The sequence below is a fragment of the Hydra viridissima genome, unplaced genomic scaffold (assembly GCF_058129835.1).
Source record: "Hydra viridissima isolate aposymbiotic clone 2 unplaced genomic scaffold, HvirCarnegie_v1 scaffold_19, whole genome shotgun sequence".
NCBI classification, from domain to species: Eukaryota; Metazoa; Cnidaria; class Hydrozoa; order Anthoathecata; family Hydridae; genus Hydra; species Hydra viridissima.
This window is the reverse complement of record NW_028324318.1, coordinates 1,030,261-1,047,657: the sequence shown is the minus strand read 5'-3', so window position 1 is coordinate 1,047,657 and position 17,397 is coordinate 1,030,261. Positions and strand designations below refer to the sequence as shown.

The window sequence follows — 17,397 nt, the reverse complement described above, 5'->3', positions numbered from 1 at the left end:
AAGAATTTTTTTGTCTGACTTCCCAAAATTCACGGGAAAAAAAGTCAGACGAATTATCGTCTAGCTCCGTTGCAAAGGTATATGCGTCAACACGCTCGCTTTGTCAAAGGTATGGTTTGCCAACTTTTTTCCGGCGAACAAACCAACGGAAAAAGAAATAAAAAAAGAAACATTCGTATACCTCTGGCAAAGCGACTACGCGGAGCCGATCAAAAGGAAAATCTTAATCCTGCCCGCGTCAAGAGGAGGACTGGGTATCCTTGATGTAACACAACAGTGCTTATGGTGGAAAACCCCTGAAAAGTTTTTTTTGAGTAAATATCAATATTTTATAAATTTAACTTCATATACTTAAAGTAAATAACAAAATTAACTGAAAAAAACAAAAAAAAAATTTTTTGGGTAAAATGGTAGCTGTAGCAGGTGCCAAAAACACCAAAATATTGAAAGATCCCGGCCAATGTATCTAAAGATGTACACAATTTTAACAAAATCTTCTTTGCATACTTGTTCTAACAAGGTAGTTCTGTGATATGAACGAAGCAGATTTTTCTTATTAATTTTTAATAGGCTAATATATTGGACCGAAGTACATGTAAAAAATTTGACCGAATTTTATGACTTTGTTGACCTATTTAAGGACTGGATTCAATTTTTTAAAAAAATCTGTCACGTTTAAATCACAGAAGACAATCAAACAAATTCATACTTAAAATTTTAGCTTAACACCACTTTTAACTATTTAGATATGCTGGCCGGCGTCTTAAAAACTCTTCATCTGAGAAAAACAGCTTTTAAAAATGCTAACATAAAAAATTTCAAAATAGCGTAAATAAATATGCAAATCTCTATATAATAAAAAAAGTTAAATCTTAAAATGCACCAGTTTGATATGGGTTTTGCTCTTTTTCAAGAGATTTGTCATATCGACTCTTCTTTTTTCCACGAATTACTTGTCTGCGTTTCTTTGCTCGTTCTGTGTTTTTATATATGGCTAAGTATAATCGCTTTTGATTAATTTTCCAATACCCTTCTAACAAATACTTTCCAGGTCTTAAATTCATTTTTTCTAAAACTAAAATACTAGCTTGTCTACCAATGTTAAAATGGGCAACTGCATCAAAAGTGCAAAAGCAATAACATTGGGCACATGTTCTGGAAAAAATTTAAAATAAGATTACTCTTCAAGTCTTTTAATTCTTGAGCAGCATCCATCAGTGTCTTCAGCTACAGATTTTACTGCATTAGTTAGTTTTATAACACTTTTATAATAATTATTAGCAGTCATTGGTATAGGCATGTCCATTAATGAGACAAATCTTGAGAATCCAGAATACCCTTGACCACATGATCTCATAGCAAATACAGCTCTGGTGTTAATATCAAAACTTTTTTGTATATTCAATGTTGAGGTATAATATTCTCTTGAATAATCACATAAACAGCAGTTATCATAAAGATAAGACGCTAGACCTTTTCTCTTGTTTTCATTTTCAGAGCGAAACAACTTAAATGACATACATTCTGGACATCTAAGAGTAGAAACTACAGAATTTAGTATTTCTAAATCTATAAAACGGTATCCAGTAATTATATTACTACATAACTTTGGTCTTGATGACGAAGTTTTTTTTATTTTTCTAGCAGAAGTACATATTTCATCAGAATTAATAAAGTTAAAATTAACTGGTTTCACCATGTTTACATTTACATCTTCAACACTTGTAATAATATTTATGCTCATATCTACAATATTCGATTCCATATTTACATCCATATCAACATTATTTATAACTAAGTTCTTTTTTACATTAAATATTTTTTTCCTTTTATTATTTTTAGCTATTTGTTTAACTCTGCAAGTCTTAGCCATTGAAGAAGATTTATGATATATTTATGAGCTTTCCAGTAACTGCTTTTATACTCAAGTTGTTTTGAACAATGGAAAATACTATTTACTTGATAAGATACATTTTTCATATAAAAAAAATAGGATTTTGGACTATTTTTTAGTAAAGGCAAAAATAATGCCGTTGTTATGGCGGTTGTTAAGGAAGCTTAAAATACTGGGGTTCAATAAAATCTATTTTGATGAAGATCTATAGCGAATTTCCAAAAATGGTTATGATGATGATAATGATGATGATAATTATTATGATGATAATGGCTAGAGAGAAAATTAGTTGATAAAAGTGAATTTGAGTTAATGTTAATTAATGTTTTTGAGTCCTTTTCTATATTTATTAATCAAAAGCTACTATTGAAGTCTAACTATCACACTTGAAATACACTCTCTGCCAGATATTGGGAGAAAAAATGTTAACGGTCTTTTTTAACAGATAAAGATCCTTTATTAAACTAGTGTGTGTGCAATTTCCAAGTTTTTTTCACATACCTTTGGTGGAACGTAATGATAAAATTAAGATTTATGTATTGTGAAACATAAAATCTGTTTATCAGAGAACTTTGATATTATTTATATAGATCTAACGTTCGCAAAAGCTGGGGGGTAATACATCCTCTCAATTAGTAAACAAATGCCTGAACGAAGTGTTACATAGGCGAATTCAAGCGAAATTCAATAAAGCTGGAAACAAAGGAAAGCGTCCTTTCAAACGAACCCTCTTATACAAAGCAATTATAGGTATTTTTAACAAATGAATGTATTGTTATCTAATGTTATTATGCACTATTTAGTTATTTTATTTTACTGTTTGAGACTTCCATCTTTTTAACATTTATGCATTCGAACACGGCGATAATACCGTGTTCGAAGTTAAAATATCGTAACTAACTTTATCCCTATGTAGAATGTTTATTAATAACCGCAGAATTAATCTATATATATATATATATATATATATATTGTTTTTTTTTTTATCAACCGATATGATGTTTCAAAGGGCTGTAAAGGCTTAAATATCAAAATAAAAAAGACAGATGACATTAAAGTATGCATTCCATAAATACGACTAATAAATTTACTTATGCTTTCAATAGCTTTATATTTAGTTAAAACATTTGGTATGAGTAATTAAGTATCATAGTGCGTTTTTCGGGATGATTGGGGGAGGGGGAGTTAAGATGTTTCGAGTACTTCAAAGGAGCGGTTTTATTTTCCTTTTTTTTTAATATTTAGGTTAAAGATAAAAGTGATATGCTCCATGCGAAGAAGTAAAACTTTTCTTTTATTATCTTGAGCTGAGTAAGGTTATTTAAACAGGAGTGCACCCTTGTACAAGTACATACGCAAATTGAACAAGAGGATGTAAATGTGTATCATCTTCGAACATAAAGATTTACCGAATAAGTTGATTTTCGACAGGGCATGATATACTAGTCTTGTAAATATTGGTATAAATGTAAAATGCTAATAAGTAAAATTCCATTAATATTTACCACCAAAGCAGTAGAGTACAAAACTACATGACTTATGTAATGATCTTATAAATTTTGTGATGGAATGTTTCGTTTTTACATTTTCATGTCTTCCATTGATTTCATTTAGCACTTCCTGCATTTTTACCAGTCTAAGGACTTTAAATTTTTTTGCTATGTATTTCAATACTTAATTTCAGTTTTTACTTGTATTATTATCAATTTAAATCACGTTCCGGCAAAACGACATCCAGAAACGCATGCTTGCAAATGGAGTACATAATCGCATGGAAGCAAATGGAGGACGAGCTACAATGCTATTTAAAAAGGTTGTGCGATTAAGGTTACTATTTTTGAGTTCTTCGTATTCTAGTGCAGTTAGTTGGCAGGGCAGAGTATATTTAATTTTTGTTTAGTTTATTACATTTAATTTACATTATATCAATTCAGTGCAAGCTGTGTTATGTACACCGCTAAACATTTTTTGTAACTCATGGGTTATTCATTTTGCAGCAGTCTTACTGTAAGTTTTAATTCTATGTATATTTATTAAAGTGCATGCCTTAGAATTGTTAAACTGCATAAAGATAAATTTATGCTATTTTCCAATTATGACTGTTGTATCCAATGAATGTTTTTAGATTATTTACTTTCAAAGTAACTAATTGATAAATTTCATAAAAAGTAAAATATTATTAAGAAAAGTTCTTTAATAGTTATACTTAAAAACGTTTAATCATAACCACTATTTTTGAAAATGTTTAACCTAAAGTTCTAAAGATGATTCAGCAAAAGAGGTTATGTCATTCATATACATATGTATATAATGTCTTTGGGCTGGTCTTTGAAAATAAGTATCTACTTTTCATATATCAACTTTTTATAGACATTCTAAAACCAAAACATATTTCAGCAGTGTATTTTATTCTTTCTTTCTAAAAACTTCCTCTCTTTTAAACTAGGCAAGGTGAACTGAAAGGTGAGGTGAAAGCAACTAAAAAAAATATAAATGTATAACTATAGAAAACTATAAACTATTGCAGAGAAAGAAGGAGGGAGAGGTTAATAACTACTTGTTTATTTTGAAATTTAGTTATTTTTGCGAAGAAATCATAAGTCTATCATCTCCAAAAAGTTACAGATTTGACATCAAAACGATTGGTTTCATTTTTCTTTCCAAATTAGTGTTAAGGTACTAAAAGTTAAAAAAAAAACTTACCATTACAAAATATCAGTAATTTTTCACTCTAACATTTTCATGTCTTTCATTCTTTGCTCATGAAGTTTGTTCACTCTCTGTCGCTCATTATAAATTTTTGTTCTCAGTTTTTGAATATCAACATGATAGTGTTCACTGAATTCCTTCATTTGGTTTTTTGCTTTAAAATAATAAGAACTTATATCTATTTAGATTTATAGTTCATTCATAAAAAAGTAGCATATATATGTATTTTTTGATTAAAATTAAATTATCAAAGCACTGCCTACAATTCACCTGGAAAAGTGCTCAAGTTAGTACCATTGATAAATGATCCAAATGTACTGTGAACAAGTTTGTCTTGTTCTGCACTCTATTGAAAGTATGATCTCGCTAAAACAAATTCATATGTTAAATACTTAATAGTCAGGTCACTATGAATGATAATATAGAAAGGTTGATTTTACATTTTAAACTTCTTTTAGATAGCCAGATATGCTAACTACAGGTTATTGCAGACAATCCTACGAACTTAGGTATATATTTTTACAACCTTCATTTCAATTAGTTGAAATAGCAATATGAGCTGTTATAAATATGTATTCTTAAAACAATATTGAGAAAACATACCAGATTTGTTTTCAGCTACTTCATTATTTACAACCACATCTAACAATCTTGTTTTTCTGAGTTGACCTGTATTGGAAAGAAATATTCAAACCATATTTACATGGTGATACTTTTTATACCAGTAACATTATTTCAGTAGGACATAAAAAGGTGAATTTGTTAGGGGACCTCAATAACCATCTTCATGAAAAACTTAACTAGGATGTAGTTAGGTTTTCAAGCAAATGACAAAAGTTTCAAGTTAATTTTGAATAAGAGCGAATTTACCTTAGTTGATAATTTTTATATAACCTTTGAAGAACATTTTGTGTTTTAGAGACATTTTTGTGGAGAATAACTTCATTGAGTATTTCATCCAGATATCTTTTAAAATGTAAAGCTTGTCCCCTGAAAATTTACTGTTTTATTTAGTAAGTTTTTACTTGTGAAATTGAGTGATATCCCAGCTACTTCTTTTGATAGTTTAAAATGCTTAAATTGTTAATTCGCTGTTTGTTTTTTTAAAAAAAAACCTTATACTTTTTAATTAAAAAACCCCCAACTATCATCTTTGAAAAATTATAACTTTTTGATTAACAAAATATGATTTGTAATTTTGAGAAACAATGTACAAATAAAACTTTGTAAGATATTACCATTGTGTTTGATCAAAACCTTTAAAGAATATATGAAGTGTTTTTTTTTTGTCAAAATATTTAGTGTGTAAATTTCTCTAAAACCAAAGATACTTCTTTAAGCTGTTAAAAAAGGGAAAATGTTGAAGCTATAAATGGTTGTCTAATTTAATTTTATATACTTAGTTTTATATGAATTAAACCTACTTTAACAATATTTTCAGCAATATGATTTTGTTAAAAAGCAAAAAGATTGAAGATTTGTTAAACTAGATATAAAGACATGTAAAGAGACAGTTTCTCAAAATGTAAAACCAATTAAAAATTATTTTCATGCAGTGAAGTAGCTGGCCCTGGCACCATTTGTTAATCCAATTGAACTTTCTGATTGATTTTCAAAAAAAACTGAATTCCAGAAATTTCCAAAGAAAGATGAGAGCTAAAAGCAGTTATTCTAGGCGTTTGGGATATAATTACAAGTTAAAGAAGTACCCAAAAAGAAGTGATATAGTTTGAAAAAAAATTTTTTTTTTTCTATTTTGTTTTGTCTTTTTGATATTATTTTGGCTTGTATTTGAACATTGACATAATTTTGAATTCATCATAATAAAAATTTTAAACTTAAATGATACTTATTTTCAAACTCATATTATTGTTTATTCCACTTCTTTATAATACAACATAGATGTTTATAATTGTGCTTATCAACTTGTTTAGAATTTACTATAATTAAAACTAGAAGATTAAAGTGAACACTGTGTCACGAAATGACTATTAATTCGAACCTCTTGTCCCGAGAAAACCCTTTGGAGGTTTGAGAGTACACATGTGTAGAATAACACTAGAGTTGGTTTTGAAATCTTTCATCATCGTCCGAGAAAGAAAAATCAGTTTAAAGTTTCTAATTTTATGCTTATTTAATAAGTTCAAAAAACTAAGAGTTTTTTTTTCTTTCTCAAAAAAACTGTCTATTTTGGTTATTTGTTTTACAAATAGTACATACAAATTATTTTAGCAAAAAATAATTAACTAAAAAATTCCGGGAAAAACCTGCAAACAGTTTAGAAACCGTTTTAAAAGGACAATGTGTGCGTCATTTTTCAAAATGCCTAACAAGCAAAAACTCATGAAGACAACAGGAAAACTGTCTGTTTTCTCTGTATGAACAAAGCTAACAGGCAGCTGACTGATTTTATGATTAAACGCAGTCAAGAAATTTTGGGCCAAAGAATCAACTTTGAAGACCAAAGAGTACCAATTGGAAGCTGTGAAAACTGTCGAGTAAGTCTCAGAAGAAAAGGTGAAGGGAGAGATGTCCAACTTCCTTCCTTGCCAGACTATCAAAACATAAAGATCCATCCTGCAACAAGAGATTCAGCATGTGATTGCTTGATTTGTAGTGTGGGAAAAGCAAAGTTCAGAAGCCCTCAGATAAGTGGAGCAACAAACACTGCCAGTCAGCTTATAGAACAGCCAATTGTTGAGAAAAGATGTTCAGCATGCTTTCCATTGATAGGAAGAGGCATCCCTCATGTCTGTACTAAAGCAATGTTACGACAGAACTTACTCGAAGTTGCAGAAAAGGACAAAAAAGCAGCAGAAAGAGTGGCTGTTTCTGTAATTGCCAACAAAGTTCCTTCCCCCCATGGCACTGTCCGTCTCAATCAAGGAGTAGGAAGACCCTTTCCAGTAACTCCAGGTAAAAACTGTACTTTTTAAACAAAAAAAACTTTTGTCAAAGGGCATAGCAATAAAATATACACTATGAATTTCGGAAATGATACAATGGTAACTTTCTGTGATTTTTTGCAGGTCCATCGCGACAAAGATAATTATTTCCTTCATCTACACCCACCTTGACTGCACAACATCTAGTACAAGTTCAAAACCAGATTGGTCTTTCAAATAGAGGAATGAATATACTTGCTTCAACTCTAAACAAAGTAGTTCCACAGCATGTTGTGGAGAAAAATTTCAGAGAAAAGTTTGAATCTCTTGGAAAGCAACTTTCTGACCTCTTTGTCACCTCAGAAATTACTGATACATCCAAAAGCACTAGCCAAGAGTCTAAACATTTATTGGTGTACTGCAATGAAATGGAGTCATTAAGAAACACTGTTGCTGAAGTCAGAGGCCCTCAGTCAGACCAGCTTATTAAGGTGGGGATAGATGGTGGAGGCGGGTTCGTGAAAGTATCTTTTGGTATTATGAGCTTAGAAACACCAGATACTTCTCCTCCATCAAAGAAACCTCTCTTTAAAAATTTCAAAGACTCAGGAGTGAAGCGTCAACCTTTGGTGGCCATTGCCGAAAATGTCTCTGAAAACTATGACAATGTCAAACAAATCCTGGATAAACTGTGTTTAGAGAGAATGTCTTTTGTGTTGTCATGCGACATGAAGCTTGCTAACATAATTTGTGGCTTTCAATCTCACTCTAGTGCACACCCTTGCACCTGGTGTGACATTGAGTCAAAGAATCTTCATCACAGTGTTGAGCTTCGAACATTTGGCTCCATTCGTTCTGATTTTGAAGGCTTCCAAGCAGCCGGTGCCCAAACAAAAAAGGCAAGGGACTTTCAAAATGTTGTTCACCAGCCAATAATAAGACTTTCTGATGATACTCTTGTCCTAGATTTTATTCCTCCTATAGAACTTCACGTACTTATTGGTGTTGTGAACCACCTTTTTAAGAATCTCTGTCAGGTTTGGCAAAATGCAGATGAGTGGCCAAAGATCATCAACATTCAACAACAACCTTTTCATGGAGGACAATTTGCTGGCAGTGAGTGTAGAAAGCTTTTGAGAAATGTTGACTCACTTCAACAACTTGCAGAGAAGCATGCTTGCTTTTTGGCATTTCCATTTATTGAAACCCTCAGAAAATTTGATGCTGTTGTTCATGCCTGCTTTGGGAATACACTCCAACAGAACTACTGTGAGCTTATTGAAGAGTTTAAAGCTTCCTATCTCAACCTTCCAAACACAAGAGTTACCCCCAAGGCACATGCTGTTTTCTTCCATGTGACACAGTTTATTGATCGCCACAACCACTCTCTGGGCATCTTTTCTGAGCATTTAACTAAGTATTTAACATCTATTTTGTTTCATTTTAGTACAAAATCAGCTTTATAGGTAAGCTTTTTTTTTTTTTTTTCAGAATAATAATATTAAAGGAAAAAACACTGACCATTATCAAGATCTATCAAGTGTCGACCAACTTTTGTTGTTTCAAGTAAAGCTGGTGGTGCTTGATAAACATTTTGGCTTATTGCTTGACTGTGGCCCATATGCTCGTAAAACAGTTCTCTATCTCTAAGAGGTAAATCCAGCATTGCAAACAACGTACTTACTCGATGACGGTTTGATGTTGCTGTAAGTTTATTTGAGAACTGCAATTTGTCTTTAATTTTTATGCAAATGTTGTGAAGAGCATGCCACCCTGAGACATGGTTTTTGCTTCCCTGTGTACTAGGAAAAAGATATTGATTTTCTTTAGAAAAACCCGCATCCTTTCGAATTTTTAAATCTGCTAATTTTCTAATTACTTCAATAGAGTCTTTTGGAATAATGACTGGCACCAAACGATAGTTTCCCTAAAGTATATTTTCAGAGGTTGTATAAGTAATCTATCTTGAATGAATCTTATTAAGTAACTTATGTGTATATGCAGAATTTGACAGTGAACAGGACTATTTTGGGAACTAGAAATTCCAAAAATTTAGAATAATGAAGAAAAATAAATTTTCTATAATCATGGTCTACAAAAGCCTGAAAACCTATCTGTTTGTTTATTCATAAGTAAAACTTCAGCTAAAGAGCTTTATAACTTTTTATTAAACAATGCTAGTTTTATTATTTCCTTACAAAGGTTGCACAAAAATAGATAATGATAATCATTTCAGATTTTTTTTTGGCTGAGATTGTAAGAAGATCCCAAACTTAAAATAGAAAAGTAATAAAAAGTAGTGGTAGATAAGAGGTGTAAAGGATCAACAACAGAGAAATAGCCATTAGATTGTTGATTTCTGAAAATGATGTCAGATATACTCCTAAAACATTTGAGGTGATATTTACAACCATCAAGGATCAAGAAATTTGGTTAGATTATGAAGACTTTTTCTTCATAATTGAACAGTTTTATAATTTGTCATACTAGTGCAAATGCAAGGTTAAGTCATAATGATCTTACCGAAACCTTCACTGAAAACTGTGAAAATCTTGTTTCTTAAATATAGTGAGAAGCATTTTACCTTGGAAAAAGAGATAAGCTTATAAGAAAATATTAATGTAAGCAGAAGCAAGAAATTTTCAGAAGTGAAAGTAATTTGAAGTAATAGACAAGAAAAGCAAGGGCTTGTTAAAAGATTTAAATGTGAAAAGTATAGCAATTGTTTTATATTACCAAGGGTGTATGGTAGCATTGAGAGGGTGAGTATTGCTATGTTGAGCTGCTTTAATTTTGTTTGAGCAGATTTGTGTAATATCTATACATGTTCAATCACAAGATTTGAAATCAAAGATACTCAATCACCAGATTTATAATCAATCCACTGTGTTTAGGCTTGAAGGAGAAAAAAGTTAGTAAAGGTCAGAATACATTTCATAAGTAGTTTAATACAAGAATTGCATTACATTTAAAGAAGAGTTCTATCTGAAATTTGCAACAACCTTGTTAAATTGATGCCAATGAGATGTATAGTTTGTAAAAAAGGACATTGAAAAATATACTTGTATGCTTTAGTATGACACCCTGATGCTAGATTTTTTTAAAAACAATCTAAATCACTTTATATTTCTGCAAATAGTGCTTGAAATGTCAATGTTACAGAAATTCAGAGATTTTTGACTTTGGGTACTCAACTATTAAATGATTACTATCATTTTTACTAATTGGTAATTTTTATTACTTCTTTTCAAAAGATTATTTTAATAAAAAAACTATACCTTTCCAGTCATATAAGCTATTTGCAATGTATTTGTTAATTTTCTGTCAAGTTCGTCAAGCTGTTGAACTCGTTGAGGATCAACCCACGAGCCTTTTTCTGCATCTTTCCAATCACTTAATAATAATCTAGGAGAAATATTTTTAGTTGAATAATTTTTCTGTACAAACAATCTCCTTTTGTAACTTGTTTTTATGATTTCTATTTATTCAGTTTTTATTGATATTTTTGTTGTTCTGTTCATAAGTTACTGTTTTAACTGTTTGATCTGACCTTACTGCTGAGGTCATGTTAAACTCTGTTTACATTATCCATTTCATTTTAAAAAGATGTTAATTACTTCAATATTTTAGTATTGAAAAAATTAATGTACAAAACTTTATGAATAAGTTACCTTGCAGGTTCTCCACCACGCCTCGCATTAAGCAATTTTAACCTAGTGCACAACAAATCTCGAAGTTCAACGAATACATGGGTATCCCAAAATATGTACCCATCAGTCATTACTTTGTTTACATTTTTTAAGATATAGTTCTTAAGTGTTTTAATATCATCTTCTTCTGGTAAGGAAGCTGGCTTCCTTAATTTTTGTTGGCGTTTTTTGTTTATGTCATAACTTGCATCCCCAAATACAAATCCTTTCCAGGTATCAAAAACAGAAATAAATAAGTCTATTTCTTGGACTTTTTCAAGAACCTCTTTATTGTTTTGCTCAAATGTGAGGTTATTGTTGTTCTGGGTCAAAACTGTTCCTTTCATTATTTTTGCAGATTTTTTAATTAAAGATGAAAGAACAATTTTGAGGCCACACTTCAAATATTCCTCGCTTGTAGTGTAGTTATCGATTGCTTTTCTTAAATAATCAAAGTTTACTCTGTTAAACATGTCCATTGAGTTGTTATATTTTTTAAGCACACCTTCAATGGAATTAAAAATTGAGTATAAGTGTGCTAGACGTCTCATGTCATTCCTGACTGACTTTAAGACTTCAGATGTCTTGTCACACTTTCTCTTCATTTTGTCATGTAATCGAAGTCCTATTGTTAAGATTGTACTGTCTTGTTTGCAAATAAGACCAATGCCGTCATTTCTTAGGTTTGAAAGAACGTCTCTAACAAAATCCTCCGGAAGAGACACTGCATAACTGTTCTTTAGTAAAGATAATGGAACTTGTAATGCTGGTTTAGAAGAGTTTGAACTGCAAAGTTTAAGATGGCGACTTATAAATCTTTTAGAGAAAAACCCATTGCAGCTTCCACACATTTCAAGATTTTGTGGGATTTCCTCTTGGGAGTGAAGTTTAATAGGTACCCTTTCTCTAAATTTGTTTATTTAAAAGTAATGGTATAGTGAGTTAAAATGTTTTATAAAATTGTTCGCTTAAAAAATCTAAGTCAGTTAAATAGCAAAAATATTCTCACCTTTGAAAATTAGGCTCTTCTAATTTAGCTTGTTCGATGTTGTAATTTTTTATTCCTTCTTTCTTAAATAAATCAATCATTTTTATTTTTTCAGGTTCAGGAAGTTTAAGAGCAACTTTGACTCTTTCATTGTCTTGGTGTTTGAGCTGAATATGTCTTGACAGCCTTGTTTGAAATTTATTACAGAATATACATAGCCTTGATGGTTTTCTTGTTTTCTTTGTTAATAGTTTGGTCTAAATTATTAAATTTAATTTATTTTTAGAAAATACTTTAAATTTATTGAGTAATAGTAAAAATGAATCAGATTACATTCTCAGTTATATTCTGATCGCTTTTGGTCTCTATCAATTCTTCTACACTTGATGTATTTAATAGTGGTTCCTGGAAATAAAATACTAATTAAATTTAATTTTTAGGCATGGTATTTATGTTTTTGTAATTGCTTACTTTTAAAATCATTGTAAGTTTTTGTGTGAAAATAATAAAGAAAAAATTTGAATGCTTTAAAGCATAAATCATTTGATTTTGGAGCATTTATTGGAATAATTTTATTGTATCATGCAATTATTATAATGTCCTATTAGCACTTAGCTGTACTTATAAAATACTTTAACTGTGCTAACTGCGTGTCTGAGCATTGTTTGGTAAGCTTTTTGTATACATATATATTTTTTTATTTGTAATGAGTTTAAAGTAATAAAAGAATTTTTAATGAGGCTTAAAGTACTAAAAATATTTTCAATGTTTGCTAAAACACTGTTACTGTATTTTTAAGGTAAAAAAGAGGACAAGAAATTGTTGAGTCAATAAAAAAATGAAAATGTAGCACATACTTTATATTTGAGTGTTTATATAAGTTGATGTATATTTATTAATTTTTAATTTTACAGTTACACAATACGAAGTGAAAATTTAAAAGCAGAAGTTCTATAATGGAAATTGCAAAGTTTTAAAACAGCTTTAGACTTCTCTAAAGGTTAGTGGTTTATGTCTAATAAATCCTACTCTTTTTCTATAGGCAATTTAATCACTTCGAGAGAAAAAATACTCACTTCTGAACAAAAAGAGTTCAGTTCACAAATTTTGAAGTCAATATCATCTAAGAAAGAAGAATTAATCATAATTATCATCATGTGTTGAATAAACATTATGCAAGCAGCTATTTACAAAGTAGTTTAAAAGCCTTAGATATTTCATATAAGTTCAATTTATATTTTTTCACAGTGGATCTTCTTTGAAATATTCAATTTTGTATGACTTACCTGTTTGCTCTCCTAGTGTCAGTTCACTGTCTAAATTGACTTGGCATGGAACACTGTTATCTATAAATATATTTTAAAGTTTATGTTTGTTTTCACATGATTATTTTACAGCAAATTGAACTTTGTAAAATGCATATATTAACAACCTGTCTGTTCATTTATAACTTTCACCACTAATTCGTCAAATAAGTCTGGAGAACTTTGAAAACTGCAATCTGTTAATGCAAAATACTTTTATTATAGTTATAGCTGACTTCCTTGTGATGATAAATGAGGTAAGTTAAATTTAAGTTACTACTTTAAAGTTTTTTAGGAATAAAAGTTACAGTGGTAACACATATCTAAAACTATTTTAGTATTATTTGGAAGTATTTGGCTTTAGTAGTTTTTTAATTTTTCAACTAAATGCGAAATAAAAGATTTTTTAAGTCATTTAGTATGCAACAGCTATGATTGGATGCTGAAACATGTTTCCCAGTTGACTTTTCATAAAGTTTATTTTAGTTTCTCATATATATATATATATATATATATATATATAACTCACTCTTACCATTTTCTTCAGTTGGTTCATCTTCATCAGTTAACTTAATGGAACCTTTAGACAATATCTCATTGTTTTCTGTAAAAAATTTTAGAAATAGTTTTTAAGTATAATTTATACAAGCAGATTAAAGGGACAACTAATAGTTGTAAAAAGGCATAAAATTTTTACCTTTAATGCAAATATCAATCAACTTGTCTAAGTTTTCAGAAATTTCTAAGTTGCAATCTGGTAAATCTAAGAAAAAATTTTTTCTTAGCTTATTAATTTTATTAAAATAAAATGCCTTTTAAGCAATTGTTATTAGTAGCATTTCCCCGCAAGTTCAATTTTAAATTCTTTTGGTTATGATCTGAAGTCCTACTTTAGGCCTATCAAAGGGTATGAAAATGATAGGGGACGCAAACAACTAAAAAATATCTCATCCCTCCTCCTTAGCATAAATCCAATATATTTAAGTGAAGATAACTGTTTTTGTTTACTTAAGCATGTCAATGAAATATAAAGTGCTGAAAGGTTATGGGTGCTTAAGGTGTTTTTTGGTTAAACAGTTTTAGAATTGTTCTCTCTGTGAGTTGCTTATTAAGGCGCAGAGTTGATATCCAAAAATTAAGACTTAAACCTTGATTTTTACGCAACAATTCTTACACATTACTTTTTTTATTTACCGACTTTAAAACTGCGAATCCCTTAAAATCACTAGCTGGTTGACTGGTTTGTAAGTCTTTTCAATAGCGTGATATTTTATTTACAAATGCAGAATTAAGGTTAAATATTTTAGTTTGGAGCACAATTGTATTATGTTAGTGCAGAAATTAAGTTAATAAGGTCATTTAAATTTGTATAACAAGTGGTGTTAATAAATAAAATTGTATGTCATTGTTTCTTGAAAGAAAAACAGCAAAGTTTGGTGGTGAATATTGAAGTAAGCAGAACTGGAGGAGTGTGAGGCAATATCGATCAAGATATTCAATCCAACAGATTATTCTGAAGGAACAAGCGATGCCATTAGTTCTCTCGTATTTTTGAGTATCAAAGATATTTGGAATTTGGTGCCTTGGTTTCGGTAATATCAAGAAATATTAATTAGTTTTTAAAATACTTGCTTACCTATATAATTTTCTTTGGGCTCTTCGAGCACTTTTTCAGAATTATAACTTCGTAACTCTGAAAATAATACCAAAATATTATATCAGTATTAATATATCCATCAATTTGTATTAATTATTTTTGCATTTTATTTGTTACATTAGGGTTGATATTATGATCATGATGAGAAGCGAGTTTAAACCAGTCTAAGAGTTCATTTTGAACCATTCGTTTATTAAAGCTAACAAGACTGATTATTATTCACTGAGGAAATGTTTATTCAAGATTCTTAAAGAAGTTTACTTAAACCCACCGCTTAATGAGTCGAAGATAGGTTCAAGTCTCACAAAACATCGGTAATTTCGAGGTTCAATTTCCTTAAACGTATTGGGATTTCTTTGGCTTGCGTTTTTCTGAACCTAAGACGTTGAAAAAATGAAATTAGCTGATTTATTAAATTTGAATTGTTGGAAAAGAATTTTTTTCCTATACTCAAAACTCTAACAGACTTACCATTGTGCCTATGCTTTTCAGGGGTTTTATTGGTTTTTTCTAAATTTAAAAAGAATCTGACCTAAATATTTTTTTTACACTTGAGTTAGGGTGAATGTGCGAGTTTTGTTTTTTTGCTTAACTGAATTTAATTAGATAATCTAACTGTCGCCAATGTAAATTTTTTACTCCATAATCATAGCGTATTTCTTCATCTGCTTGAATATTTCTCAAAGCAAAAAGGCAAAGGCGTGGAGTGCCCTCTACTATCCATTTTTTCATTTTGGCATTTGCTTTGCTAATGGGAGCATTGTTGGCATATCTCCCCAATCTTTTGCTGTTTGTGGCGTCAATACTAAAAGATTTTAGGCGATTAGTAAAATACGTTGTTACAAAAAGCAACTTGTATAAGAGTTTAAATTAAATGCTTCACCTAAGCTTTTTGCCATTCCAATCGAAGAAATAAACATAACATCCGCGGTTATCTTCAAAGTGTTTCGATAGGCTAAGTTCTCCTTCTTCTGCGTTTTGCAAATTTCCAGTATATTCCAAAAGAAAACTACCTTTCTCTATTCTTTTACTTGTAAATACACCGAATCTAAAACAAAGTAATTTTTTTTCTTTGTAAATCTTTTTTTTTTTACAAATCAGCTTTACAATCGTCGTTTTCTAAAGAATGAAAAGTACCTATTTCGTCATTAATGTGCTGAGCGTAAAAGTGTTCTGGGTCTTCTTCTCGTGTGCAATATTTTCCGGCAATATCTTCTTGATTTTCTCTCAAAAATCAATTTGAATATTGATAAAAAAATAAAAGTTCCTACGCGTATAAACTAGTTCTGCTTCACTTGTTAATTTTATTGTAAAGCTAATGTAACTAGCGAACGAAGCCTGATAAAACCATTGAAATTAATTACGGAAACTGAGAGATTCATTTAATTTACCTCAACTCTTCTCTCTTTTCTTGAGGACGCTAACACAATCTAGACAATATTTTCAAATTGCTATTTAAGACTTCACAAAAACAGCCTGGTGTAAATGTATATATTTAAAAGTAATGCTCAATCTTAAGTCTTCGAAGTCAACAGTTATCTTACTTTAAGTAATCCAGAAAATTCGTTTTGGATGCTAAATATCTCAGTAAACAACGTTTTGGTATTAATTTAAAGCAAGTCCTTGTATGAAATACAAAGAATTTTTACCTGCCATCATTTTCAGCACCAATTTATTTTTTAGTCAATGGCCTTAAAAGTACAGGTTTTTAGTTTGAGGTTATACATTTATGTTCTGAGAACATTACTAGGAAGTACTTGTTAAATTTAAGGTGAAAATAACTGTGTTCAAAAATAAAAGAGTTAGAAATTCTTTTTTTAGGCAGATTTTCAGCGTAGTTCTTCATAGCAATAAAGATCTATTGAGAACTTCATGAACAGGAAAGTTGCTTTAAGGGATATTAAACAAAAGTATTTAGCGTCAGTTGTGATAAATAAGTTCCCTTCCCACAAAACATTAGATTTTAGTTTATATTTTACTGAGAAAGTAGTGACAAAAAGAAAAAACGGGAAAAGGACACAGAAACAAAAAAATTTAAATGTTAGCGCAGAAGAAAAAAAAGTAGGTATACAGAACACATTTAAGTAAAGACTTAAGAGTTGGAAACGAGTTTCTCACTTACTTGACTTTTAAAAGTTTCTTTAGTCATCCTATTCTTATTTGCTTGCTTTTTTTGCATATATGTTTGTTTATATGCACCATCCAATAAGCTTGTTCTTTTTATGTGAGCTTTATGAATTTATTTGTCTATTTTTATTAATTACTTAGTCA

The 17,397-nt window shown here is 30.0% G+C and overlaps 2 protein-coding genes and 3 pseudogenes across 2 annotated transcripts in view; 2 read left to right on the top strand and 3 right to left on the bottom strand.

Annotated features, from left to right (window-relative positions):
* The window catches only part of LOC149876555 (uncharacterized), a 345,360-nt gene that overhangs the window by 91,502 nt on the left and 236,461 nt on the right, over nt 1-17,397 (top strand). The window lies entirely within an intron of this gene.
* LOC149876579 (uncharacterized) overlaps nt 1-17,397 on the bottom strand; it is a 295,309-nt gene that overhangs the window by 151,367 nt on the left and 126,545 nt on the right. The window lies entirely within an intron of this gene.
* Nucleotides 1,076-1,873, bottom strand: LOC149876592 (uncharacterized; annotated as a pseudogene).
* Nucleotides 4,621-16,782, bottom strand: LOC145180790 (uncharacterized; annotated as a pseudogene).
* On the top strand, nt 7,342-8,284 carry LOC149876591 (uncharacterized; annotated as a pseudogene).